We start from the raw sequence: 19756 nt of genomic DNA on the forward strand, positions 1-19756 counted from the left end.
CAACAACAGCCTTCGGGCTGAAGGTTAAACTGGGGACTCTATTTTTCCTGCTTCTTCAATGGGAAAAAAAACCCAAAACAATAGAAGTGGCTGAGGTGTGTGTAACATTATTCATATATTATTCACATGTGATTGTAACTGTGAAGTTGTGTAAAGCAGATTACAATGAAGGCTTTCAGCAGCTCTTCCTCTCCTGCTCCCTTACGCTATATTTTACATTCTTTTGTTGCATTTTGGCTCATGCTAAACTATAAGGCCCTTGTAGCAGGGACCACATCACTTATGCACCAGCGCAGTGCCTCACATAATGGAGCTCTAACAGCGATCGGGGCCTTTGGGAGCGCCTGTCACAGAAATGACAAGGAGGAATAGTTTCACTCTTGCACAGTGCAGAATCAGTCGTGCCTCAGAGTGCTTGATTTTTGCTAGCCATTTTGAAGGACTTCATCGTTTCCTCTTGCCTGTGTGGGTCCTCCACTGCATTTACACACATGGGAACACGTGCATACTGCTGTGACTCTTGGTCTTTTCCATCTGTCAAGAGACCACTGGACCTCTCCTCTCCTTCACTCTTTGCACCTCTCCTGTCCTTTTGCTGATGTGCTGAATACGGCTGCAAATACTGGATAGTTAATGAGCAAACCCCAATTTCCTTTATTTTTGCTTTAAAGGAAAACATATGAACTCTTTTATTCCTAAATACAGGGAAAGATAAATTAAATCAAATGGCATTTGTGGCTGGAGGACAAAGGGGAGAGAGGAGGTGGGAGTGAAAAAAGGAAGAAGCCCCGCCCCACCCCACCCCACCCCACCCCACCCCACCCTACCCCATCCCATCCCATCCCATCCCATCCCATCCCATCCCATCCCATCCCATCCCATCCCATCCCATCCCATCCCATCCCATCCCATCTCATCCCAATCCTATCGCAGACTCTTTAGCACGGTCTGTTGTCACTGAACAAGGGGAAATTATTTCAAGCTTAAAGAGGGTAGGTATAAGTTCAACATAAGGAAAAGGTCTTTTACAGTGAGGGTGGTGAGGCATTGGAACAGACTGCCCAGAGATGTGGTGGATGCCCCATCCCTGGAGACTTTCAAGGTGAGACTAAATCAGGCCTTGGGCAACCTGATCTAGCTGTGGCATCCAAGTTCACCGGAGGGGAGTTGGACTAGATGGCCTTTGAAAGGCTCTTCCAACTCTAAGGAATCTATGATTCGATTCTATGATTCTATACTATCCTATCCTACACATGGTTTGGGGACATGGTTAGTGGTCATGGTGGCAATGGGTTGACAGTTGGTCTAGGTGGTATTTTTTTTTCCAGCCTTAATGATTCTACGACTCTACCCCACCTATCTCATCCTATTTTGTCCTACCCTATCCTATTCTCCTTTGGAACTGTGTTTGGTTTTGCTTACATTTGAACAGAATTATACATTAAGATGCAAATATAAATTATTGTGGTAATACCTCTTTTCATAGTCTATGCAGTGACCCTTGTCTAACAGTGGGTATAGAGGTTTTATTTATCAGGAGGGTTTCTGGATTAATTGAATCTAAGTGAAAGAAGTAGCTAGAGGATTGGGAGCTTCCACATCAGGTGAAGAGCGCTGTAAAGTTCCTACTGGCCTCAGCATGCTGGCATGCTTTGTGTATTCTCTGTGAAGGCTTGAGAAAAACTGCTGAAGGAGGAAGCAGCTAGAACACTGGCTCCAGTCTTTTTGAACCTACATGCTATTGTTTTTCTACACAATTAAACCACAACACAGTTTCACACTCTAAACTGAAAACCTTAATAAGGCACCAAATGGCCACGATGACCTTCCAGGACTTGAAGGAACGTCAGAGATTCTTGGGCAGAGCTGGAATGTGGGAGGACAGAGGCAGAACAAAAGCACTCAGTCGATCCCACACGTGCAAATCTTCACTGACTGCAATGACAAGAGAGCAGCACAACTAGGTGGGAAAGAATTAAGGTCATACTTACAGTTGGTCTCACATCGAAGTCGCCATGTGGGATTTGGGTGCAGAAGCAAGGGGTTTCATAAAATGTGCTTGTTACCACTGGGTTGGATGGGAACTCGAGAATGTCAGGCAAAGGAAACCAGACAACAAAGTCAGAGAAAACAACCATGAGGTCAGCTACAATGCCTTGGTCCTACAGTGGCATATGAGGAACAGAGGAGAAAAAATACCACGAGGGTACTACATATATAATGGCGGTAAATAATACCGCCAGCCTTTTATTATGAGAGGTGAAAGATTACAGATAGAATAACACATACTTTGTGGAAGGGGACATGTGGACGAACTGAGGTGGGCTGGGCTCTGCCTTGTGTGGGCAGGAGTTGTTGGGCAAAAGCTTGAAGCAGGCTTAGGAAAAATAAGCAAGCAAATCAGCAAGGAACCCACCAGCTGGTAACACTGTGAAATGATGTCAAGAAAGGATAAGCCCTGAGGACTCATTGCATGGATGTACATGGAGACAATACACTGAGATGTAACCTTGCCAAAGATCAGGTGATGATGAAAATGCTGATGGAGCTGCTGTATTGGTATCATTTTAATTACTTCTAAAAAGCAAACCAAGAACAACCAACTAGAAACTGCCTTCCTGCATAGGTAAGCATCAAATGCAGACTCAGGATCAGACCTGGAGCAAGCTGCAGACGTGACATACATGTTACTACAAAACAGAACATGGGGTTTGAGTATGAACCTGACTGAGTGTTCCGCTCGGTCCTTCCATGTGAGTGAAAACATACAACTGTGCCCTAAAAATTCTCCAGCGATCTAAGTTAGGCATTTGCCTTTGCAAGGCTTTTCCTGCCTTCGCTGTTACTGTGCCTTTCACTCAAACTCCTCGTTCTTCTCCGCGTGACAGAGAAGGCGGTTATCCCTTCCACCTATAGACCTCGTTACATCAAAAAGCCACCCGTAACGATCCGGAGGTCCCTTTTATCCTTTTCCAGGCCGGCCTTGGAGCAGCGCGGAGCCGCGGGGCAGCCCGGGGATGGCCGCACAGCGCGGGGATGCCGTGCCCGCTCCCCCGAGCCCCGCAGGCGGCCGAGCCCTGCGCAGCCTCCGCAGAGCAGCGCTGCGGTGCGCGGCGCGCAGGGGCCCGGGGACATGCGCACTCTCCGCGGACCGCGCTCGCCGTTTCTCCCCCGCCTCCCCCGGGCGAAGGAGGAGGAGAGAAGGAGGAGGGAGGGGAGAGCAGAGCGCCGCAACTTGCTGCCGCTCCTCCCTCGCCGCTGCCCGGCCCCTGCGGGCTGCGCTCGGCGGGCAGCGATCGGAGGGAGGCGGCAGCCGGGGCGCGCCCCGCCGCGGGGCCGGCGCCTGCCGGTGAGTTGGGGGCGGTGCGCGAAGTTGCCGCGTTTGCCTGGGTGCGCGTGTGTGTGTGTGTGTGTGGCCGCCGGGCTCGGCACGGCCGTTTGGTGCCGGGGTCGGTCCGGCGGCGGCCGCAGGTGCGGTGCAGCGCGGGTTGCGGGAGGAGCGGTGCGGGCTGCGTTGCGCTGCGGCTCGGCGGGCTGGGGCTGCTGCTGCTGCCGGCCCCGAGCTGCGCTTCCATTCGCATCCCGTTACGTGGTGACAGAGTGTAGTTTGTTGCGCGGTGGCATCTGCTCCTCGTCTTGGGAACTCTTGGAGGGGAGGAGGTCGGCAGGGGAGGGCAGCCGTTCAGAGCGCTGCGAGAGGCAGCGGGTCCGAGCGGATCGCCCTGGCTGCCGCTCGGAGCATCTTTACCCCGCTGCCCCTAACGGAGACGAGCCTGGCGGAAAGTTGGGCAGCGTTACACGCGCTAATGGACCCGATTATCTAAATAAACAAACGCAGTGATTTATAGGTGTCCGGGCTGCAGTGCTCTGCACGGTGGAGCTCTTTAACCTTTCTTTCTAATCTGTCCCTTAGAGATTTGGTTTTAAGCAGAGTGATATATCATCTGTGGTGCTGAGTGCTTGAGTTGATTACATTTGTAAAAGGAACAGGCTTTGATAATACCGAGCCGTTAAGCACCAAATGCAGAAAAGGAGCGTGAGAGAGAATGAGCAGAGATAGCATTCGGGCAGAAAAATCTTTCTCCCCTTCCTAGCAGACAGGCTCGATTAACTTTTATCCGGAGTTTTTATTTTAATATATTAAGCCTCGAAAAAATAATTAAAAAAAAAATGTGTGCCGTGTTAAACCAGCAGCAAGTCTTCCTTGGTCCTCTTGGAATCTGCCTCTGTTGTAGGTAAGTCGTGATTGGAGCTGTGTTTGTTCAGAGACAGCGCAGAAGCGCTGCTGAAGGTGTCAGGCTTGTATTTGGAAGTACTTTGTTGTCGTGCCTATTTGCCTTAGACGGTACAGAAGCAGAAATTTCAAATTCCTGTGTTTCTTATTCTAAATCTTAAAAGCTGTATCCTGGTAAATATCCCTGTATGTTAGATGTGCAGCTACATCGCAGCAAAAGCACTTCCTTCTACTGGAAAAGGGATTCATTCAGTTGTGAGCTTCTTTAACAAGGGCCAAATTCCGCAGCCTGTAGAGCATCTTGTGTGAGGGGTGAGTCTTTTGCTCCTGTTGAAAAACAATAGTGAGCACAATATGTGCAGCGTTTTGCAGGCCAGAAATACAAAAGCAGCTTTTATCTTTAGCCAGTATTTCAACACAGCGTTTTATTAACATAAAATCAATATTCAGGTCAGCAATGAGGATCTGCAACTTCTGAAAGAGAAACTGGTCTGAAGGCAGCATGGAGAGCAAAGATTGTGGCCCTCCACCTGTCTCTTACTGAGTTCCTTTTGTGAAATGTCACTTAATGACGAACGAAAAAGGTTATCTTTTACATTTTGAGACAGTGCTCCTCAAAACCCTCATTGCCAGGCTCTTGAATGTGCCTAAAGGCATGTGCATTGTATGCACATGACTGCTACTAGAGAAGTACTCTCTTTATTTACCCTACTATTTAAGTTCTGTTGATCAGAAAGTGGCAACTGGATTTCAGGTCCTAAATAAGAAATGCTCAATAGTCTCAAGCTAATTTATTTTTTAAGAAGCACTACGCTGAGGAATCCACAGGAAAACACTTTTGAGTTTTCTTTGCTGGCTGTGCAGTGGCATTTTGATAATGAAGGCTTTTTCCCGAGGCTGACTTCATTGGCAAACAATGGAGTTAAATCTGTTTGTCAGCTCGTTGATGGTGCTGGTGAAGAGCTGGAGAGCTCAGTGGCTGGAACAGGACACAGCCTCCTCCTTCCAGTAGGAAAGGGATTGGAAAATGGAAGGGTTTTTTCAAAGTAGTTCCAACACTGTCATTTGTAACAGCAAAATGCAATGCAAGGATAAGATTAATAGACCAAGTAGACTCAAATACATTGTTTAACATTTAATTGAAACCATAAATCATTCAAACAGCATTATCCAGGCTCCTGCAGTGATGCTTCTGCTTCCAGGTGTTGAGAATCCCACAGATTTTATTACCAGGGTGTGCAGTACTGATCTTGTGCTCAACGTGCCTGAGCCCCACTGTGGTCAGGAGCTCTCACTGGTCTGTGGGTCACCAACCTGAGGCTCCCCTTGCAAGTGGGAATGTTTGTGGGATGAATGGCTGTGGCCCTACTGAATGAGGTTGCTCAAAAGCCTGTGGCTGTTTGCTGCTTGTCCTCTTCGTGAGCACGTGGGGGCTGTCTTGGTGCCTTCAGTTGCAGTCTTTATATGTATAGTGTTGCCACAGACACCTGCTGTGGTCAGGGAGGAAGTTCAGGGCAGCTTCATCGTCAGGCACGACAACTGGTTGCTAAACGTTTATCTCATAGAGTTGTAGAATATCTTGAGCTTGAAGGGACCCACAAGGGTCACTGAGTCCAATTCCCAACTCCACACAGCACCACCCAAAAATCATACCCTAAATCTGAGAGCCTGTTCCATGCCCAACGCCCTGTGGTGCAGACCCTGTCCCTTGCCCCCACCTCCCCTCCCCTGACACAGCTCCATGCTGTTCCCTCGGGTCCTGTCAGTGCTGCTCCTCCGCTCCTCTGTGCTGAGCATACCCAGTGACCTCAGCTGCTCCTCATGCACCTTGCCCTGCAGACCCTTCTGCACCTTTATAGCCCTCTTTTGGGTGCTCTGTGTCTTACGTTGTGGTACCCAAACCTGTGCCCAGTGCTTGAGATGAGGCTGCAAGGAGTTTTTGTTTCTCCAGTACTTTCAGTGAGCACTGCAGCCAGCTACTGCTTACATTACTGCGTACTCCTTTGCGTAGTGCTGCTGGCAGTAAGCTCTAGGCTTGGAAACCACACTGCTCACGAGGACTTGTGGAGGCCCTGTAGAAGTGCATGGATGAAGTAGCTGCAGCCTGAAGGCTCTGGTGCAAAGTTACTGCAGATATCCTGTTACTATTGCCCATCTCCATCCAAGTAGTGTCTGTCACTGAATTGCTTTGCCATGCCAGGGCCTCTCTGCAGGTCTCCCATGAACACATGACATGTCCTGGGCCTCCCAGAACCCTGTGTGCTGGGCAGGCAGTGCTGTGTTGTACAAGCTGCTTGTGGACCGTGGTCAGCAGGAACTCCCAGGTGCTCAGTGACATATTTGAGAGCATGTGCTGCAAACCCCCATGCAGTTTGACTGTGCTTTTCTTTAGTGGGAAATCACTTATTTATTTTACAACACTGTCTCCAGTTATTCAAGCAAACTGTGGTGCCTGAGCCAAGAGCATCTGTCAAATTTGACAAGAAGTATACCCCTCTCTGGGAAGGGACACAGTTTCCTATGGCCCAATTCAGTGCCACAGCTTAGGGGCAGCTGGGTATGTGGGGTTGGGGAGCAGTTCTCATGGTATTTCTTGCAGCAGAGCACCAGACAGCCAGGTGAAAATGAGTGGCAAGAGGCGTTTCTCATTCTGTGAGTGTGGTACAACTAAGGTTTAATTAAAACAGCGATGGTAGATTGTTAGGGCAGATAAATACTGCCTTGTTACAGCCCTCTTGGGTCATATGTAAGCAGTGTTCATTTTAGAAAGGATGAATGAACAGTCAGTGTGGAGGATAAAGATCAGCATTGTTAATTGGTATGGAAGTCTTCCGTGGGAAAATATAAACTTGTGAGGAACGATACTGTCCATAAATGTCATTTAAATATTTACATAACTCAGGGATAAAATTTCTATATTAAAGCACAGAGTCACGTCTGGGGTCCTGTTGGTGATAACCAGGACTTAGACAGCTGAGTTTGGTTGGTAATGCATTGATTGTGCTTCCGAATGCTTCACTAACAGTAACCAGGAGCTCTTCTTCAGTGTGAAAAACCTTTAACTGTTCTTATTTAAGAAAAGGCCTTTTAAGTGTTGTTTTTTAGATACTTGGGAAGCTATATTTCCTTAAAGTCTTGTGTTTCACATGTAATTAACTTCTACCTTTCGATGTTCCAGTGTAAGAATGCAAGTCACCATTATCTAAGCTAGGTGCATAGTGGTTGATGATCCACTTAAGCTTCTGGCTGCTGGCAAATCTGCAGAGTGTGGAGGAATTACTCCATTTGGGAAATTATTTTTTTCACCCACCATAAATAACTGGAAATGGTAGGAACTGTTCCTATGCTGTTCATTGACGTTTCAGTTCTCATGAAACTTTCTTTTGTCCTTTTCCAGTTCTCAGAATGTGATATAACCCTTGAAAAATTCTGTCTGCTTTCATGTAAACATGATGAAGATGAACCTTTGAGAACATAGCTTATGTTGATAAACCAGCTTGGGCAGAGTAAATCTTTTCATCAAACTTCAAGAGCCATGCTGTATTGAAGTAAATATAGATGTACTTAATGTGCTCCTTTCATCCGAATACATAACAAACACTCTAAACTACTGCAAACAAACTTCAAATGGATTTCTAAGTGGTTTTCTTTTGGTAGTGGACAAATTTAGTCTATTGAGGGTAGGACAAGAGTGGACTTTATTCCTGGAATTGTGGAAGTGCTGAGGTGAGTGCTGATCTAAACAGGAGAGGTGAAGAGCATATGGAGACCTAGCTCTTCTGCAATTCTTCTATGGAAGAGGCAGAAAGTGCTTGCTTTTTGCTAGAGTGTCTTTTTGATGAGCTTGTTCCCACAGTCATCCCTTGGAAGGCAACTTGCAGATGACCCTTTGGTTGAAGAGCCTGCAGTGTTCCTGCATGCCTTCCCCCCTCATCAGCCACGCAGCTTGAACCCAGCTTGCATCACAAGAGCCCTGTCTCCACTTGGCATAACTTGAATGTGCCCTCTCCACACAGTGTGTGCAGGGCTGCCTGTGAGGCAGCTGCATGTGGCATGAGGTGGCATGACGCTGACATGCTGGGGAGGCTCGTTCTGCAGGGTACATCTGGCTGTGCCTGAAGCCTTGTTTCTTGAAGCATTTGAACTCAGTGCAAAAGGTGGCCCTGAGGCTGTCATGACATCTGCTGCATGCACTGAAGGATGACTGCAGCAATCTTGGTGACACTGTCAGTACTGTGTTGGTTGGAACGTCCGGGAAAGAGGAGTTGAAAGAGCAGTTCTGCAAACCCAAAGGTGTAACAGCAAGTTTGTTTTTCATTTCTAGATTTCCAGGATGACTGTTTGCAATGACAGCATGTTAAATAGATCATCAACTTGCTGTGGAAAGCATTTTCTTAGTGCATGTAACCATTTAGTTCCGTAGTACTAGCTTTGCTTCATGAGGAAGACCGCTGTTTGTCGAAGAATCACAGAATGGCTTGGGTTGGAAAGGCCCCAGGGATCATTAAGTTCCAGCCCTCCTACCACAGGGAGGGGGGGTAGTGTTTGTACTTCCTATGTCACAAAGAGTCTTTGGATCTTCTGTTTAAAAAGGACAGTTGACAAACAGAGAACTGTAAAATGTGTTGTTTCAAAAAAGATAAACCCTGTTTTGGAGAAAAAGACCACAGCTTGGTGTTTTCTTAATAATAACAGTTCTAGTCCATTTAATTCCATTGTGGAATAAAGTTCAAGTCAAAGGTGGCTGATACAAGATTTTGAAAATTAGACTATTTAGAGAACTATTTTAGTGTAATTACAGAGTATTTTCAGTATGAGCTTTTCCTTTGCTGCAATCTTGATGAGTAAGAGATAATATATAAAGGATAATTTCTTTGAGAGTCAGAGGAATGTTGTGAAAGCTTTACATCTAGCAGACTCTTGTACTTTAAATACTAACAGTGATGTACTGATGCCCCGATTCTGCTCACCATTTGACACCACAAATAGTCAGGCATCCAATTTAGCTCGTGTCTGATTGCGTTCTGCCATATGTACAGAAGTGAAATGTATTAAAAACTGTTCGCCTTTGGATGTGTTCATCTGGGAATTTACTCATAAATAATTGATAACTCCCTGAAACAAAATCTCTTAATTACTCCTTGGATTTCTCACCTCATTCCTCCCACACTCATTGTTCTTGTATGCGCAGGGGAAGACAAGGCATGGCTTTAATGAAGGTGTATGTCAGTCTCCAGTGCTCTGTTCAAAAGGTCACCCACCTAAGCAGGGGAAATGAAATATATGACAACAGAGAAACATTTTATTGTCCTATGGAGGAATGTGGCATTTCAGTGTTTTAAAGGAACCACTTAGCTCTTATATTTAAGACTTGTTTTCATCCTGTTGTAGGAGCAGTGCTTATGATGAGTTACTAAATCAATGAAATGTTTGCATCTAGTGTCCTGTAGGATGTCAAATTAAGAACTATTTGATGTGCAGTACCAATACAACTGTTATATTTGGGCTTCATCTTTAAGATTTTAGTGTTTTTGAGTAGCCTTGCTCAGACAGTTGACTGCAGTTGTACAAGTCTTTGTGAGGAATGGTCTCTCAGTGGAGTAAGGGTTTTCTTGGTTGAGCTCTTGTTTACCAGGCGTTGAAGGATAACGATGAGTTTCCTTTCCTGTGGAAAAAAAGGAAAGCCTTTCTGCTACCACAGACTTGATAAAGTGCATTTGATTTTTATCTAACAAAATCTCATTTTAATGGAAAAAGTGTCATAAGATAAGTTCATCTTTCTGATGACTTTTTTGCTTTAGAAATACTAGCTGTCTTTGGAGGTACTAATATTTGCTTGCAGTTTAATAGCCCTAACTATCGCTAATGTACAAGGAATGTTCAAATAATGCAATTAAGAGAACTCTTAACAAATCTTACAGCTATTTTAATGTGAGCTTTCTGATGCAACTCTTTTTTAATTGAAAGGTGAATGCTGTAAGGTTTTGTCAGTCTGCCATTTCTGGATGATAAAACTTTTGCACAGACTAAACTAAACATGAAATCCCAAAGAGTTGATACCAGCCTTTGACTTGGGAATTTATAGCTGAGGATCTTCCATTTTCACCTGGCAGAAATATGCATCTGTGGTGCTATCCAGACTCGTGACTTCCAAAAAGTACTGGTTTTGATCAAATAAAATGAGAAAAAAATTATTCCTGATATTGGAGAAAAGAAGGCCTTCGCTCCTTCTATAAACCAAAAGATTAAGCTTGCTTATAATGGATTAGCAGAGCTCTCTTCTGTTAATTTGTAGTGGTGTAGTCAAAGAGCCTGATTCTACATCAGTGGAAAATCCATTATCGATCAATGGGAATTTTACAGCTGAAGCCAAAGGGATTAGAGACTCGTCGTTCGGAAGTGACTGAAGGAGAGAAAGAGCTGGATATGCTTATTGTCACATGGCTGTGAGCCACCACTGCAGCACGGCCACCAGGAATGGCCCTGGTGTCCTAGGTTGCTTCAGGCGGGCTTTTTCAAGAGATGCCTGAAAGGACATGGGGTGAGGCTGTGGAGAAACCTTGTTCGGGATACTACTGGCTGTCCTTCCAACTCACCTTTAAGAAAAACTATTTCAGAGTGGAAGAGAAAGCAACCTGAAGTGCTGTGGTGGGGGAGAATCCATGTGAAATAAGGGCCCTGGTTTGAGGAGGCGTGATGGCTGGGATTTGGTTAAAGCAGAGGGGGAGACACAGATTTGGAATTGAGGGCTGTGTGGAAGCACTGCTGCCTGCACCTCGTTGCCACCCGGGGACATTGGTTTGAGAGTTGAGCCTGAGGAATAGGCAGGAGGAAATTACTACTGACAGTACTGAAGGCGGTATCCTAGCAAATTACACAGCCTGCAGAAGTTTCTTAATAAACAATTGCTACTTTTCCTTCTGCTAGAGTACACGGGCCAATGTTCTTCAGAACGTATACTCTAAGAAGTAGCTCCATACTACTTCAATTAGGAATGTTCATGAAGCACGTTCCTAAATATAATTTCTTTCTTCTTAAATGCTGAGCATAGTTTAAAAGTAGCTGTGATCCAGAGCTTGGTTGTGGATAAAAGCATGGCCCACCCTGACTTCTGCTGCAGCATTTGGCATGTACGTTTCTGAGGATGATACCTAATACATCACAGAGCATTATTCAGAGTAAAAATTAGATTTCTTACGATGATTTGGTAACTGTATTGTTTTTATCTATTATAGAAGGCAAGATTGTGTCATTTAGCACGGCAATTACAGAGATTAAATTAATTTCATTTTCCTTTATTCTTAATAAATGCAAAATAATTGAGTTCACATCATAGGAGGTTGGGACTTTGCTGTTTGTAGCTTCATCATTTATTAATCTAACGCATTAGATGAGAAGCTTTATAGATTTGCTTGCCTAAGGAAAAAGGAGAGGAAGATAGATAAAGGCCAAACTGGATCTGTGTATCCTGTCTCGCACTTTGAGGTACTTACTGTCAAACTGTTGCCTCATTTTCAGTATGTTTCTGTAAGAAAGAACACTTCTCCCCAGAAGGTCTAATTGTGACCTAATGCTTAATCAGTCTGGATATGCTCAGATTTGGATAGATGAAGTTGCTTGGGCAGTTCCTTTGCTTTCCTTATCATGCTGTTGGTATAGAGATGTAGAATTGTAAACGGGCAGGTAGAATAAAATACAGATGAGAATGCTGTAAATAGGTATGTTTTGTACTATCTTGGCCATCTTAATTGGCTGTCCTAGTTATGGGAGGGAAGACTGAAAATAGTACTGGCCTAATGTAGGCTGTGTAGCAGTAATCAGCTCAGAAGTGACAGAAGCGCTTTTCTTTCTTACCTTGATGTAGCTGGAGGGGGGTTGGAAATTGGACATTTGTCTCTGCAGCTCCAAGTAGCCCCAACAGCCACAGATGAGTAAAATTAATCCCTCCAGCTAATAGTTAAATGGAAAGCATAAAGAACATTTTCTGCCTTTTTTTTTTTTAATTATTTTTTAATGTCATTTGTTGGCTCCATGTGACCTCCATGTCATGACTCTTGTGATGTGACTTGTCACAGAGCTTTCCTGTGGTGATTAATTCATTGCACTGGGGAGTAGTGGCATGTGACAGTTTGCATGGGGACATAAAGGTAAACAGTTACCTATAGACCACCTATAACGAATTGGTACTTAAAACATTATTAATGCAGTTTAATTCCTTTTTTTAACGTGATTTTCATTCTTGTTTGTTTTCTCTCTCAGTTGTGTCCTTGGTATTCAGGTGGCATGTGTACCTATCAGCACCATTTAGAGTTGCCAGTGTAGCTGGTTTGGAAATATAGCAACCTAGGACCTAGCAATTAAGGATGTGAAATTTGCCAGTGTACTGGGAGAGGGTTTTGCACTAATTATGCAGAGGTAGGGCACAGCAGTTAGTCTTCCAGGGTATCTTAGTGGACAGTCTGTCCAATCTTCTAAATTGTTGTTCCAGTCAATTTTATTGACTGAAGTGAAAGCACAAATTAATTTTTCTTTCCGTTCTCAACATTAATTTTCATTTTATACTCTTGATTTATATTTCAGCATTAGTTGTGTATTTTGATTTGTATGAGCAAACCCTGAAGCCCCTTCTCACTTGAGAGTCCACCTTTAATTCGTTAACAAGTCTAGCTCATTTCTGAGCAGCCTGTACATGAGGAGCTGATTGGTGTTAACAGACAGATAACTTGTATTGGAAAAACTGATGTCTGTATCTGGTTATGAGACTGTGTTAGTGTGAGTGCTATCCAGGTAGTATCAACTGCTGGATTCTGGTTTCCAGATGATTCTGTTAGCATCTTCCTGAGCAAGTCTGGTGACAAACAGCCCTAGAAAAGTGCTAGAGAAAGCAAGCTAGTCTACAAGCAGAGGACTGATTTCCCCCAAAATGAGAGTTATTGCAAGGAAATTAGCTGAATAGCTTACAGCAGGGAGATAGCCAATAACTCAGCATTTTGTTGGTGTTCAGACATGGTGCATGCACTGTGTGGTGTGTGTGATTCCTAGACACACTAGCATCAGCAGTTTCAGTTGACATCACGCAGCTTCCAGATAAAGCTAGGATGGGCTAGCGGGAGAAATCTGACCTGTGAAATATGAGGTGGGCCCTCAAGCTCCTGTTTGGACTACCAGCAGACAAGGGTCACCTCATCAGAGCTGCCTGGCTTCCAGCACCTCCAGAGACGGCAGCAGGATTGGGCTGCAGCCAGTCAGTCCTCTCTGTTTTTATCTCTAGAGGGAGATGACCTGGAAGTTTCATTGCCAGCCATGGAGCACAGGGCCTGATATTAGCCAGATATTGTCACACATTCAACATTTAAACATGTGGGAATGATCTGGCAACAAGGGAAGGGGCAAAGGTCTGCATCTTGAGTGGAACAGCCCAGCTACAAAGCAGCTTTGCAGAAGAGGATCTGGGGTTCTGCTGGATGCCATATTGAACATGAGCCCACAACGTGTGCTTGAGATGAAGAATGATGAATCCTGGCTGCAATAGGCCAAGTGTTGTGAGCACTTTGAGAGAGGTGATCCTTCCCTTCTGCTCAGTACCAATGAGGCCACACCTTAGGGCTGTGTCCTATTCTAGACTCCCCAGTACAGGAGAGATCTGGATGTACTCGGGAGGAGTCCAGTGAAGGGCTGCAAAGATGATTAAGGATCTGGGGAGCACTCCTCCTATGAGGGAGGCTGAGAGAGCTGGACCTGTTCAACTTGGAGAAGAGGAGGTTCATCAAGAGCTCATCAGTGTCCTGAAGGGAGGGTGCCAAGAGGATGGAGCCAGGCTCTGTTCAGTGGTGCCCAGCGCCAGGACAAGAGGCAGTGGGCACAAACTGGAATACAGAAGGCCCTCTCTGACCACCAGGAAACATTTCTTTACTGTATGGAAGACTGGCATAGAGAAGCTGTGGAGTTTCTTCCTTGGAGATCTTTATTAGCTGCCTGGATATAGCCCTGTGCTGGGTGTCCCTGCTGGAACAGGGGTTGGGCCAGAAGGACCCAAAGGTCCCTGTCAGCTTCAGCCACCCTGTAAAGGTGTGACCAGACCAACTGCACCTGAAAGCAGCTGTGCTGGATGAGTGGCAGGACCTCTGTGTCACCTTCCCTGCAGACAGAATGTCTTTTAAAAGAGTGCCTGTTCTTAAATAACAGTTCCCTATTTTGTTCTTGAAAAAACTTGAAGATAATTCTCTACTTGCCCAGAAAAGGTTATCAATGTATTCTTGGTACCTCAAGTCTACTTCTCAATTCAGTTCTGCTTTTTCAACCTCAACTTTTAAAATAGAAACTCTTGTATATGCACAGTGGTTTGTGCTGTAGGGAAGCTGTTTGTCATTTTCTCCTGTTCCTGCTGAATGTATACAAGACAAAATTTTTTCATCCCACATGTGAAAAACAAGCAGAAATCTTTTTCTTAGCAGTGACTTGAGTCTGTAAATGATAGACAAATAATGTTTATTGTGCGAGTCACTGGTACGGCTTTTTCTAAGGATTTCTTTTTTCTTCAAAGCTCAGTTCTTAGTGGCTGTGTTTGTGCAGCCAGCATCGTGTCACATTTGTCTCCATGGTATGACAAACTAGGTGGTGAGCTTGGCTGTCGTGCTGATAGCCCATAAGCAGTATCATAACCAAGATGCAAGGCAGGAGACTTTTATCAGTACAGGCCTACAGAGAGCGTTTTTGTTATAAAACACAAAGGTGTGCCACTGAGTCTGTTTCTTCGTTCTGACGGAGCTAACAGCAGCCTGGAAACAAAACACTCAAAATGTGTGGCTTTTTATGCAAGTGGAGGCACTGGAACCGTTACTGGTGACCGTAGCTTTCTCATTTTGTTTTGCAAGCTAATATTATATTAATTTCAGGCGTAGCTTTAATCTTTGTCAATAGGGCAGCAGCAGTGGAGTTACCCTTTGACTATGAATGCCCAGTTTGTTTTCATCCCAACTCTGTTTGCAGAATAAAGACTGAAACTTTTTTTTTTTTCGTATTAATTTATTTCCTATTTGGAATTGTTAAAGTTTGCAAAGAGACTGATCTTGGATATGTCAGTGTAAATAAGATTGTTCAAGTGTGATGTGTGGTGACCATGGAAGGCTTTGCAGGTCAGGGATAAAGTTGTTTGAGGTAGAAGAGGAGCAGTCTTACTGTGAGGTGTTTGATGTTCTTGAAGGGGGAGAGTTACCATTTTAGAAAAGGATGAAATTTAAGCCTTTAGTATGTTCTCACCAGGTTGAATGCATGTACGAGAACCATTTCAGTTCTGGATATATTTGCATATCAGAGACTTCTAAAGAGAAACAACTGCATGTGTAATATGGCGGCTAAGACTTTCATGGGTGGTAAAATGGCTGAAATTTCCATTTTTTATTTTTAACCAAGATCTGAACTGCAGAGTGGATACAGACTTCAGTAGGAACAAGTTTAACCAAAGGAGGGACAGATATTTCTTCCTACAGAAAACAGATATAGTTCTTTGGTTTTGGTATGGTAGCTAAAGCCTGTGGTGCGGGAAGAAGAAATGATCAGCAAATTTGGAGCATTTGAAGACATAGCCAAAGTATACATGAGCAATAGCTATTGAGGAGATTTATTTCCATGATAACTAAAATGTGGATTTCTTAATGCTCTGGGATTTGCATTTTGATACCCTGTTGTGGCTTCAAAGGGATTATGCAGACAAACTTCGTGTGCAGTGGTGGTTACATGTGTGAAATTACATTTGGTGCTACATTTGCTCTTTATTATATAAGAGGGAGGTTTGTTTTTTCATTTCACTGATGTAAAAAAAGGTACACTCCTAACACTGAGAAGTTTTCTGATGTTTCCCTCTTTATTGATGTCAACTGGTAAGATATCTTCAGATACTAGCACCACTATAATAAGAAAATAAATCAGAGATTTTCTGTTACATTTTATTTGCCTCAGTACTGTACATGTGATATGAGCAGCAAACTCAAGAAATATACTTGTGTTACCTTTAGGAAAAATTGCTCTTTGTTATACAATGGAAATAACACCAACACTTCAAAGAGTCTTAGAAAAGGTCTGTGATACAGCACTTGCATATTCATCTTTTAGCTTTTAGAGCTTTTTAGAAACTGAAATACCTTTCCACACACAAATAACAGGGGACTGGTTGAAAAAAGGATAATGTCAGGAGGGAGAAAATTAATATCCTCAGGCTCAATGTGGGAGGCTGCTTGGGCACATTGTAAAAGTCACATAAGGCATCCACATCAGAATGTAAGCAGGCAGAAAGAGTGGTCTGCTGAAAGCACAAAAGTTGAGTTATTCAGACTACAAAGCGTGTGGCTGTCTGCCTCTGATGAATCCAACAGAAAATGACCAGACTGTTTAGAGTGAAATCCAAACTTAATACCAAGATCTTGAAAGGACTTGGAAGAGCAGAGAGTGCAGTGTAAAAATCAATGATAAACTGCATATATATCAGAAGCTGGGTAGCACTGGTGGGCACATAGGATGGCTGGGAGGCTGGAAGGACATTTAAAAAAAAGAGAAAGAAAAGTTAGTTACATTGTGCATTGTGGGGGAATCTGAGTGACGAAGATGAGAAGGTGTCATCTGCTGAAAGAAACTGGTAAATTGAGTACAGAGATGCCACTGTGCATTGCACAGAATGTAGTGGTGCTCTGAGGAGGTGGCACCACTGGCAGAAAGCATGCTGCATGACACAGTGCTGCTGCTGGGACTTGTGAATCTCCAAGCTGCCTTTTGGGGATTTCACTTAAAAGAGGATGGAAACTGGCAGAAAGGAAGCAGTGATTTTGAATAGCGATGATGGTCCTGTGAGGGTGGGAGTTCCCTGGGGAGCAGTTTCTCTCCTTATCGCAATCCAGTTCACTTCTTTTGCCTTCTCCTTTCTTCTTATGGGGTGAGCACAGCCATCCTGCAGCGCTGTTCATAAACCCATGACTGACTTCACTGTGTAAGTCCACCCTTCCCAAAAATGAGCTCTTTCTTGATAAATGCTCATCTTCAGCTTCTCCTGAATTTGTGAAAATGGGAGGAAAAAAAAAAAAAGAAAAATAGGTGGTTAGCCTTTTGGATATTTCATGAGATAACTGCATTATTTATAAATAATTTATGACTTTGAAGCTACACTCTTCCTCTCCAGATTATATGTCTTGTGTAACTGAATGGTATGATTTACCTTAAATTGCCCATCCGACATGCATCACGAATCTCTGCACACCACTTTTTCTTTCTTCCTGCATGGCCTTCACTTGTGGATAGGAGATTTGCATAAAATGATTTCTTCATGTAAATGCGATCAGGCCGAGGCTCCAGCGTCTTGTTATAACATATGTACCAATTCCCTTGAATTGGGTTAGCATCTACCTCGGTAATTGAATCTATTTGTTAGTTGCTGTAGTTTTCTGAATTAACACCAAGCAAGATGTGTGCTCTTTGGTGTTTGTGCTGCAGTCTTCATGTTCTTGTCATATGCTAAGACTTCATTTAAGTGAAACGCTAGATGGGCAGGAAGGGCTCCTTGCTGAAGCTGCCTCCAGCTCCTGCCCAGATGGCTTCGAGGACTGCCCCTTGCCTTATCTGTACTGGCCCTGACCAGGCAGCCAGCCCCAGTGCAATTAAAAAGGTGCATGTAAGCTGGGGAGATAAGGGTCCATGTCATCTAGGCAGTGACACAGGGCCCTTCAGCAGAGGAAGAGCACTGGAAGCTGCATTTAATCTCTAGGAGATAAGGAGCTATTGAACAATATGTTGACTCTAAGCTCAGTTCTGAGGCAGTGGGTTTTGTGAGTAACTCTTTTTAAATGCAAAGCTGGTGGAAGAAGTCTTGAGCAGGTACAGTGAAGAGGAAAGTCATGGTAAATATAACCAGGCATTAGCCAAATGTGGCTCTGGCAGCAGCCTTGGGGACTGCCTTGAGTGAGTGCTCAGAAGTGTGCTCTTCAGTTGGGGACCGACTCCCTTTTCTTTTTACTGGTTTGAGATAAAATCTTCTTTCTAACCTTGAACACGACCTCATTGAATCTCCAGCGTTACCAGCTGCAGGATTTTGATTCTCTGCCGTTCAGCTAGAGAGGAAGAGGTTGATCAGAAGGGAGCTGTGGGCTGTCTGAGGAACTCAGCAGGTTAAAACCCTGGTATTTTGGCACAGGGCCAATCCAGGTTCAGTTTTGCCTGTTTTATCTGTCCCACTAAGTCAGGGTGCTCTTGCATCTGGCTTTCAACCAGGGAGCTAAGCTGGACCTTACGCCAAGGCGGATAGATCATTTGTCATTATCCCCACAGGTTGGCTCTGCCTGAAGCCTCTGGTCTAGAGATGGTCTTGCAAGAACAGGGCCTGTATTTGTGTTGTGCTGCCTCGTTGTAATCGCCTTGGAGTCTGGGCAATCCAGAAACTGAACAATATTACTCTCGTCCTGCTGTTTTTAGCTCTGCCTTTGTATAGCATGGAGTGTTGCTTTTTTTGTTGTCGTTGTATTGTGGGGTTTTTTTTCTTTGCTTCCTTTTTTTTTTTTTTTTTTTTTTTTTTATCAATTGCTGGTTTTGGCAGAAGCTCTTAATCCATGGTCTCTCTTTACATGTTCAGTTTGTTTTCTTTCTGTTCTTCCAGTTCCTTGTATAGCTCTCTCCTCAGCTTCTGTGATCTTGCTCTTACCTACTTGTCTCTCCTTCACCTGAAGCACAAATAAATGAGATAATGAGACACAGGCCAGTCATCTCAATTACACTGTATATGAATGCATATGAATGTTCTTACATCCCTCTCATCTTTCTGTCTTTTTACACAACAGCCTCTGGAGGATGGTATTATCTTTTGGTCTGTATCTAGCATGTTGACACTGCTGCAGTATGAATAGCATTGACTAATGGTATACACATTTTGAAAAGCTGGAGCTGCATTGTAGTGTTCATCTGGGCTACTGCTGCCCAGTGAATTACCACGGAACCTTTGCTAGTCATCACTGTCAAGCATTTTCCTGCATCCAGGCAGTGATTATATAGTTCTAATTTTTGAAGTCAGAAGGGCAGATAAAATGTTGTTGGTACAGCTTCTAATAATTGTATGATGCATTCTATATTGATGTTAATGTGTTCTGAGTAAAAGTTCATGGAAGAGATGTGCTAATTAAAGTAATTTTGATCAGGTGTGTAGTAAATGTGGAAATTTGCTAGTAATTTTTTTTGAAGGCTTCTCCATCTTTCTGTAATTACGAGACAGACAATATGAACTTGCCAGATCCAACATGCTAATGATTACCTTCCAGCTTTTAGAGGGACAGAAATTATACGCTAACTGTATCTGAACGAGATTCTGCTTTGGTAGTGTGATAAAACATATAATAGTTTGCTATCTTGCACTTTCATAAGCATCCATGAATATATCCCCGGTCTGTCAATAAAGAAATTAATGAAGACGAAGCTGAATCTACTGTAGGAGTACTCAAATGGCTATTGATGGCTTAGGAATGCTGGGTTATTGATAGTAGATGAACTGCT

The 19756-nt window shown here is 44.0% G+C and overlaps 1 protein-coding gene across 2 annotated transcripts in view; it reads left to right on the top strand.

The window, feature by feature from the left end:
* Positions 1–3268: 3268 nt before the first annotated feature.
* Positions 3269–19756, top strand: part of PAG1 (phosphoprotein membrane anchor with glycosphingolipid microdomains 1) — a 97049-nt gene continuing 80561 nt past the window's right edge. The window contains exon 1 of one of the 2 annotated variants that reach the window (XM_065752545.1): positions 3269–3349. The gene's annotated coding sequence lies outside the window, so the exon portion shown is untranslated. Of the gene's footprint in view, positions 3350–12580; positions 12650–19756 lie in introns of those variants that run through there. The other variant, XM_065752546.1, reaches the window with a different exon arrangement.

The sequence above is a fragment of the Cyrtonyx montezumae genome, unplaced genomic scaffold, assembly GCF_038088225.1.
Source record: "Cyrtonyx montezumae isolate F1298 unplaced genomic scaffold, pur_monq_1.0 scaffold_8, whole genome shotgun sequence".
Taxonomy (NCBI): Eukaryota; Metazoa; Chordata; class Aves; order Galliformes; family Odontophoridae; genus Cyrtonyx; species Cyrtonyx montezumae.